The following is an 8790-nucleotide window of genomic DNA, read 5'->3' as shown; positions in this document are numbered from 1 at the left end:
CTGCACAGATTCAAGAGCAGAGGAAAAGGACACTGTTGCTTGAATTTCTAAAATAGTCTTTTTACAAAAACCCAGAGCCAGATACAGCTTACAGCACAATGGGAAAACCCTGGAGGGCAGAAGTTCGCTACAGATGTTTTACAATCTTGCATCTAAGCTGTTAACGCCCATTATGCATGATTCATAGACAAGGAACTTCCCTTAAGGATTCAGGAGGGTGGAACCCGGCAGAGAATTAGCATAGGATTATATCAAGTTAAGGTCAGCAAGCAAGCAACAGCTATCCAAAATGGGGCCAGGCCCTACAGGTCCCCCTTTTACTAATAAATGAGCTTCTGACTTAGGTTGCATGGGACATCAGCAGGTCACCTTACCCGTCATGGAGACGCCTGCCCAGGCCACACAGCACTCTGTCTTAGGTTGGTGAGTGCCCCTAGACATTACCCATCTCTGAATACTCATTATCATACAGCTAAATCATGTTGAGCTGCAGAGTTAACTGCTGCCAAAGATCTCAAAGTGGCACTGGGCTTGCAATCTGTGTGTTCGACACAGAAAAGACCAACAGAAGTCCTAACCCACCCATAGCCAGTAGGTTAAAGGCAATTGAGCCTTTCCCTTCCTTAACAAGCTTTACTGCAAATTGGAGTCCTTATAAGATGGTATCCCAAAGGCAAATGGAACTTGAGTTAATAAATTTATAATTTTAAAAGCCAATCGAAATGTATATAACTATTGAATTAAATTTATCATGCCAATAGAATGAAAGATTAATTAACTGTAGTAGCTACTTTTGCTGCCAGGGTCTCCACTGTGCTAGCTATATAAGCAATTATGAAATGGTAATCCCAGAAACAGTAGCAGTGGTGGCCACCTCTGCTATAACAGCAACAACAGCAGCAGCAATGTCAAATTCTCTTCTGGAGTGTGTGGCATCCACTGGCATGGACAAAACTCCAGGAACACGAACTGTCAAGGTCCATTTTTCTTGATCCAGCACGATTTAATCAGGCAGCTCTGCAAAAGAACAACTAAGAACCATAAAGAAAAAACAGGCAGCTTACAAAGAGCATAACTAATGATCTTATAATGGCTACATTTAGGCTGATAATTTTGTTTTGGTTTTTCGAGACAGGGTTTCTCTGTGTAGTTTTTCACTTTTCCTGGAGCTCACTTGTAGCCAGGCTGGCCTCGAACTCACAGAGATCTGCCTGGTTCTGCCTCCGAAGTGCTGGATTAAAAGCGTGCGCCACCAATGCCCTGGCTACTCACTTCCTTCTTAGTGTTGGGATTAAAGGCGTGTGTGTGCTTTCCCAAGCAAAAGCATGAGATCTCAAGTGCTGTGATTAAAGAGTGTGACTCTCAAGTACTGGATTAAAGGTGTGTGCCACCACTGCCTGCTGTTTCTCTCCTAGACTGAGTCAATCTCATCTAGTCCAGGGTGGCTTTGAACTCACAAAGATCCAGACAGATCTCTGTCTCCTGAGTGCTAGGATTAAAGGTATGTGCCACCACTGCCTGGCATCTGTGTTTAATCTAGTGGATTGTTCTGTTCTCTGAACTTTAGGCAAATTTTTTTGTCTAAAATAATAAAAGGTTATAACTAATATAAGAAAAACTATATACAATAAGTATATACAATATATACAGTCAAGAATTACATTAAACAATGTCCAGTCCATAAAACATTTGACAGATTCAGAGAAAATACTCCATTATTTATGCTATTTTGGTGAGTCTAAAATGTTGTACCACCAGGTGGTGGTGGTGTGGTGGTGGCGGCGCGGCGGCGGCCTTTAATCCCAGCACTGGGGAGGCAGAGGCAGGTGGATCTCTGTGAGTTCGAGGCCAGCATGGTCTACAGAGCGAGATCCAGGAAAGGCGCAAAGCCACACAGAGAAATCCTGTCTCAAAAATAACAAATAAATAAATAAATAAATAAATAAATAAATAAATAAAATGTTGTACCTAATTCACTTTCTATCCTAACTTGTATTACCAACCAAAAACTATCTTTTGATGTTTTTTTTTTCAAACTTACACACTTTACACCTCTTTAGTGAGTTTCTTTTCTGGACTTGTTAACAAGGAAAACTATAACTATATCTAGTTTTCAACTCCATCAGAGATCTGAGAAGGAAATAATATTTACTGAGTAAGCAGGAAGTGCAAACAAGCTACTTCCAACAATTTTGAGAAATGACAGAAACAACTGGCTGCCTAGACAGTTACCCAAGGTTTCTCTGCAATGTTGGGGCATCCATCTTCGGCCTACAGGCTTAGCATATCTGACAGACTCATCTGTGAAGCAGGATTTTCTGAAGGGCCTTCCTACCTTGAATTGGCAAGGATCAGCAGTCCTTTCTTTTGTGTCCTGTTTATCCGTTTTAAACAGCATATGGTCAGCAGTCGAGGCAAGGGCAGTTTCTTGCCTAGTAGCTAACTTGCCACAAAGAAAGTAAACTCCATATGGAGCATCTTCAATGCCCATCGTCTTCTCTGAAGTAGATTGGTGCTGTCAGGAGCAAACATGTCTCATTGTCATAAAAAAAAAATAACTATGTTATTAAAACATCTTAAATGCCATATTCTGTAGGTCTCTGAAGTGTTTGAAGATCACCTGTCTATCTAAAATATATCTCTTTGACCTTGAAAACATACCTAATATGACTACAAATTCCAGTGCAATAACTACTAAGTTCATTTCTTTATATCCCAATTACTTGGTAACAATGACTTTCAAGGACTAGAAAACTGTATTATATTGTTAAATGAACTATATAGTACAATAGCTTGAACAAGATTAGAAGTGAGTGTACAGTATGTTCTAACAAAAATAATCTCATATTTGTATCAATATATAAAATTTGTATACAATATACAAAATCCAATCCAATATAAAATATTAATACTAGTAGTTGCTTTTTTTTTTTTTTTTTTTTTTTTTTTTCGAGACAGGGTTTCTCTGTGTAGCTTTGCGCCTTTCCTGGAACTCGCTTTGGAGACCAGGCTGGCCTCGAACTCACAGAGATCCACCTGCCTCTGCCTCCGAGTGCTGGGATTAAAGGCGGTGCGCCACCACCGGCTAGTAGTAGTTGCTTTTTAAAAGTAGATTCAACAATCTACCTTTTTATCTTATCATATCCATATCCTCTCTTTTTCATTTCAGAGTAGATTCAATAGTCTACTCTTTTATCCTATTATTTCTATTTTTTTTCAGAATAGATTGAATAATCTACCTTTATCTTATCATATCTGGGCACTTTGACGTCTGCTAACTGGAATGAGAGGAACCAATACCTTTATGTATGTTGATAAATATGCTGACAAGCCCCCAATGAGAGATGTTGTTCATGACCACGTTCGGAGGCCAGCTGTGAACCCTTCAACAGCTAGTTGGACCTTGACCTTATCTTGTCAAGACATACATGCATGAGATCCCTTCCTTCTCAGCCTCCCATATTTACATGTTAATTTTGGATAGGGGCTTGACAAAGTGTCTCCATTTTGATTCTAGCAATTTTGACACAGCCAACTTAGAAACCTGTTTCTTCTGTCTGTCGTCATGGCACTTGTGTCCTTGCCATCTTTGATTGTAAGTACAATGAGGAAAACCACTTCTTTCTCTTCTGTTGAGTCAGGGATTCAAAGATAGTCTGCTTGTGCCTCCAGTTCCAAGCATACACCACCATGGCTGGTTTACTGTGTTACTGGGGATCGAACTCAAGATTCAGACATGCTAGCCAGCCACTTTACCACGTGAACTACTCCAGCCCCACAGCTTTGAGCTGGTGACCAACATCTGCTTTCTTCATGATGCTGTGTAGAGAATGCTGCAGGTCCAGCACAGAGGAGCAGGCAGACACACGGGTAGGTAGTGGTAGGTATCAGTTAGGAGAAGAATGGAACAGTGACGGGACACTTGGAAGAGATGTCATAGAATCCACTTAGGACATATAGACATTCTTTCTTGTGACAAAGACGAGAAGTCAGCCACATAGTTGGGATGATGTCCTGCACTTAGGAGGTGGAAGCAGAAGGACCGCTAATTCAAAGTTACCTTTGGCTATAATAGAAATTGAGGCCAGTCTGGCTACATTTTGACCTAGCAACCAACAACTATCAGGAACCAGAGTTCTAAGTCTCAGGTTTTTGTGTTTTTATTTTATTTATTTGGGGGGTGTGTATGTGTGTGTGTGTCTTTATTCATTGAGTGTGTGTGTGTATATGTGTGTGTGGTGTGTATGTGTGTGTGTCTTTATGTGTGTGTGTGTGTGTGTGTATGTGTGTGTGTGTGTGTGTGTGGTGTCTGTGTGTCTGTGTGTGTGTGTGTGTGTGTGTGTGTGTGTGTGTGTGTGGTGGTGTGTGTGTGTGTCTGTGTGTGTGTGGTGTGTGTGTTTTATTCATTGAGTGTGTGTAGTGTGTGTGGTAGTGTGTGTGTGTGTCTTTATTCACTGCCATCTTGCCAACCTCCAAGTTTGTCTTGAGCAGCTGATCATTGGTGTTACTTCCCCCCCCAGGACAGGGTTTCTCTGTAGTCCTGGCTGTCCTGAACTCACTCTGTTAAACAGGCTGACCTTAACTCACAGAGATCCACCTGCCTCTGCCTCCTGAGTTCTGGGATTAAAGGAATGTGCCATCAGTGCCTGCATCAGTGCCTTGGTGTTACTTTCTATTGAGCCTTGGAAAATTGAAGGAGGAGCAGTTTGGGAGAAATGACAATAATTCTGCCTTAGACATGGTAAATCTCAGATCTCTACTGATGTTTCCAATAAGACATTTTTTAGTGCATCACAGACTGTACTCTTACCCTCCCGGCTGGACCTAGATCATTTAAGGGCATGGTCTGCCAAGTGCAGAGTAAGGTGCCTTATCCCATATGTAATCCAAAATAAAATAAGCACTAAATGTGAAAATTCCACATTGCGTTCTAGATGTAGATCATCAGTAGGTCTTTTGATTACCTAGGTTAAGCCTTGAATTCAATCCACAAAATTACACACAAAACTTGAATTACCAGGTTGTTGTCATTAATGACTTTTCTATTTTCTGAATGCAAGATTCTAGATAATTTAATTCAATATATTTGAAAAATGGTTTCACATGTAGCTTTGGGTGGCTTGAAACTTTCTATATAGGTCATATTGGCCTGGAACTCTGAAACTCAAACTGATTTTCTTGTCTACCTTCTAAGTGTGCTACTACTTCTGGCCCAAACTTTTTTTTTTTTTGAAAAAGGGTCTAATGTAGTCCAGGTTGGCCACCAACTCTCTAGGAGGATGACCTTGAACTTCCGGCCTCCACACTTGAATGTTGAATGTAAATATATATATATATATATATATATATATATATATATATATATTATATATATTTACACGCACATACACTAGGGATCACATCCAGGGTTTTGTGTTAGCTAGACAAGCACACTACCAACTGAGCCACATCTCTAGCCCCTAAACAGAAACTTTCATGAGTATCTAGCTAGTGCTCCAGGTACATACTTCATCAGCCTCTTGGTAATGTAGCCCGGAGGCAGTTCTTCTGTGGATCCCAACACAGGGAAAAAAACATATTACACACACACACACACACACACACACGCACACACACACACACGCACGCACGCACACACACACACACATACACACACACATACACACACACACATACACACACGTACACCACACACACACACACACATACACACACACACATACACCACACACACACACACGTACACACACACACATACACACACACACGTACACACACACACACACACACACACACACACGCACGCACGCACACACACGCACACACACACTCCCAGCTGTCTTCTGATGACCCATGCAGCAACCTTGGTATTCTGCCACCAAATCACTCAAGTAGCTGCAAGGGCTATTCAGAAACTCTGAGATCAGCAGCCGACAAGACTCAGTGACAGTTTGATTAACTCCTGGGGCCAGGAGATTTCAGTAACTTTGGGATCTGTCCACTTTGTGACCATAAACTCTAGTGATTCTCAAGACTCTGCAGCTTTACACCCAGGATCTGAGTGCAGAGACACACGACCCAAGTCCAGGGGTCAAAGGGGTTCTGGAACCTACACCCGAAGGGCTTAAGCCAAGGGGGCAAGCGACGGTCGGCAATGACCCTTGCGGTGCTCAGCTTAGAGGCCTCGGGGAGCTGGCCGCCGCCGCCGCCGCCCTCCGGACGTTCATGGCGGCGGGGTCCTCGGAAGTGGACCAATGAAAACCCTTGTGTGTCTCCAGCCCGCCCCCTCTCAGCGGCCTCCCGGAGCCCTGGGGGCGGCCTCTCCACAGCGATCCAATAGCAGCGCAGGAGGGGCGCGCGCGCGCATGCGACTGGCTGCTGGGAGGGCGCTGTCAGAGCCGGATTGGCCGACGGAAGCGGCGGTCCGAGCGGCTGGAACCCGGCTTGGCCGTCGCGATGCGGGGCGCGAGCCGCGGCGGGCAGCCGGGCGCGCTGGGGGCTGCGGCTGGGGCTGCTGCTGGCGCTCTCGGTGCGGGGCGGTGGCGCGTCCAAGGCAAGCGCCGGGCTCGTGACCTGCGGGTCAGTGCTGAAGCTGCTCAACACCCAGCACAAAGTGCGGCTGCACTCACACGACATCAAATACGGATCCGGTTCGGGGGGGGTGGTGACGGGACCGCCAAGGGGGGCTTGGAGACCTAGTGGTCTAGTGGGACCTGTGGGCTGTCAAGGAGCGGGGTGGCTGCGACTCTAGACTCGCTTGCAGGGTCGTGAGAGGCGAGCCTCGGGACGGAGGGGCCGGCGGGAGCCGGGGCTGGGGTGAGCCCGTGGGACCATGTACTAGCGGGGGAGGCACTTTTTAGCGTTCAAGGCGAGGATCCGGAGATCTGCCACTGACAGGGACCACGGGGGGGGGCTGTCCCTCTGCAGGCAGCGGCCAACAGTCGGTCACCGGCGTGGAGGCGTCCGACGATGCCAATAGTTACTGGCGCATTCGCGGCGGCTCCGAGGGCGGGTGCCCGCGCGGACTCCCGGTGCGTTGTGGGCAGGCAGTTCGGCTCACGCACGTGCTCACCGGCAAGAACCTGCACACGCACCACTTCCCGTCGCCGCTCTCCAACAACCAGGCAAGCCCCCTCCCGAACCCCGCCGAAGCTGACGCGAGCAGGAACCCGAGTGACAGCGGGAGGCGCGGGCGGGATGTAGGGAGGGGACTCAGTCTTCAGCTGCTGTAAAATGGGAGGTTTTTATTCAGAAGTTTATGAAGCTCCTGCTCTGGGTCCTGTCCCCAGGAACTTCCACCCCAGAGTTAGGAGAAAGACTGAGAGAAGTCAGTGCGATTAGCTCCCATCTGGACACGTCTGAAGGAGAAGGAGAAGTTTCCTCCAGTCCTTCTCCTCTATGGAAGAGCTCCTGCTAAAGCATGGGGCAGGTCACTGCTGCTGGCCTGGGAGGGGCATGAGCCGGAACTGACTGGTTTGGGAGAGTTTCTGGGGGAAAGGGTGTCCGTAGGGAGCTTGGGGGATCTGCCGTCACCAGGTTAGCACAAGGAGCCTGTGGATACACAGACTGGACAAGAGGCTCTGTGTGCTGCCTGGTGGTGGTGGTGTGGTGGTGGTGGTGGTGGTGGTGGTGGTGTGTCTGGGCAGCAGGCACACGCCTTTTAGTCCCAGCATTTGGGAGGCAGAGGCAGGCGGATCTCTGAGTTCTAGGACAGCCAGGGCCTCATAGAGAAACCCCGGGCTACACAGAGAAACCCTGTCTCATAAAACAAAAAAAAAACAAAACAAAAACAAAAAACAAACAAACAAAAAAGGCTCTATGCATCTGAAGAAACCTTCAATGGGATGAGAATCTTTTGTTTTGTTTTTTGAGACCAGCCCTCTCTACTTAGCTCTGGCTATCTTGGAACTCACTCTGTAGCCCAGGCTGGCCTCAAACTCACAGAGATCTGCCTGCCTCTGCCTCCAGAGTGCTGGGATTAAAGGCATGGGCCACCATACCTGGCTAGGGTGGGACTCTTGATGTCCCACTTTCACAGCTGTGGATGCTGAAGGTCAGGGAAAGGACCAGAGGCCCAGGTTACTAGGTGTAAGTATTATTGCTAGACACGCAGCCTAGGGGACTCGGTGCCCATGTGTGACTGCCTCTACACTTTACACTCTCAGGAGGTGAGTGCTTTTGGGGAAGACGGTGAGGGTGACGACCTGGACCTGTGGACAGTACGATGTTCTGGGCAACACTGGGAGCGTGAGGCCAGCGTCCGCTTCCAGCACGTGGGCACCTCTGTGTTCCTCGGTCACTGGTGAGCAGTATGGTAACCCCATTCGTGGCAGCAGGAGGTGCACGGCATGCCAGCGCCAATGCTCACAACACGTGGAAGCCATGGAAGGCATCTTCATCAAGCCTGGAGCAGACCTCTCGACAGGTCATGATGAACTCTGAGAGCTGGACGGGGGGAAGGGAGGGGGTGGGGGGTAGGGATTCTGTAGGCCACACTCTTGTGGGACTTCGTTGTAGGCCCCCAAGTGCCTTTACGATTAAAGAATGTTGGTTTGTGATTATATTTGCTGTACCCCGGAAGATCCGGAGGTAGCAGCCAATCTGTCCGAGTTGCCATCTCCCCTGTCAGGTACCTGTTTAAACTTTTTTTTTTTTTTTGGAGACTGTCTCACTATGTATCCCTTGCTGGCCTTAAATTCTCAGAGATCCCCCTGACTCTGCCTCCTGAGTGCTGGGATTAAAGGCATGCGCCACACACCTGGCCCCAAACTGTTTTATAAAATCATTTTT

General features: G+C 47.0%; 1 pseudogene; it reads left to right on the top strand.

The window, feature by feature from the left end:
• Positions 1-6154: 6154 nt before the first annotated feature.
• On the top strand, positions 6155-8442 carry LOC114710531 (annotated as a pseudogene).
• Positions 8443-8790: the final 348 nt, after the last annotated feature.

Source organism: Peromyscus leucopus, unplaced genomic scaffold, assembly GCF_004664715.2.
Source record: "Peromyscus leucopus breed LL Stock unplaced genomic scaffold, UCI_PerLeu_2.1 scaffold_839, whole genome shotgun sequence".
Lineage (NCBI taxonomy): Eukaryota > Metazoa > Chordata > Mammalia > Rodentia > Cricetidae > Peromyscus > Peromyscus leucopus.
Note: the sequence above shows the minus strand (reverse complement) of the source record. Positions and strands in the feature narration are given on the sequence as shown.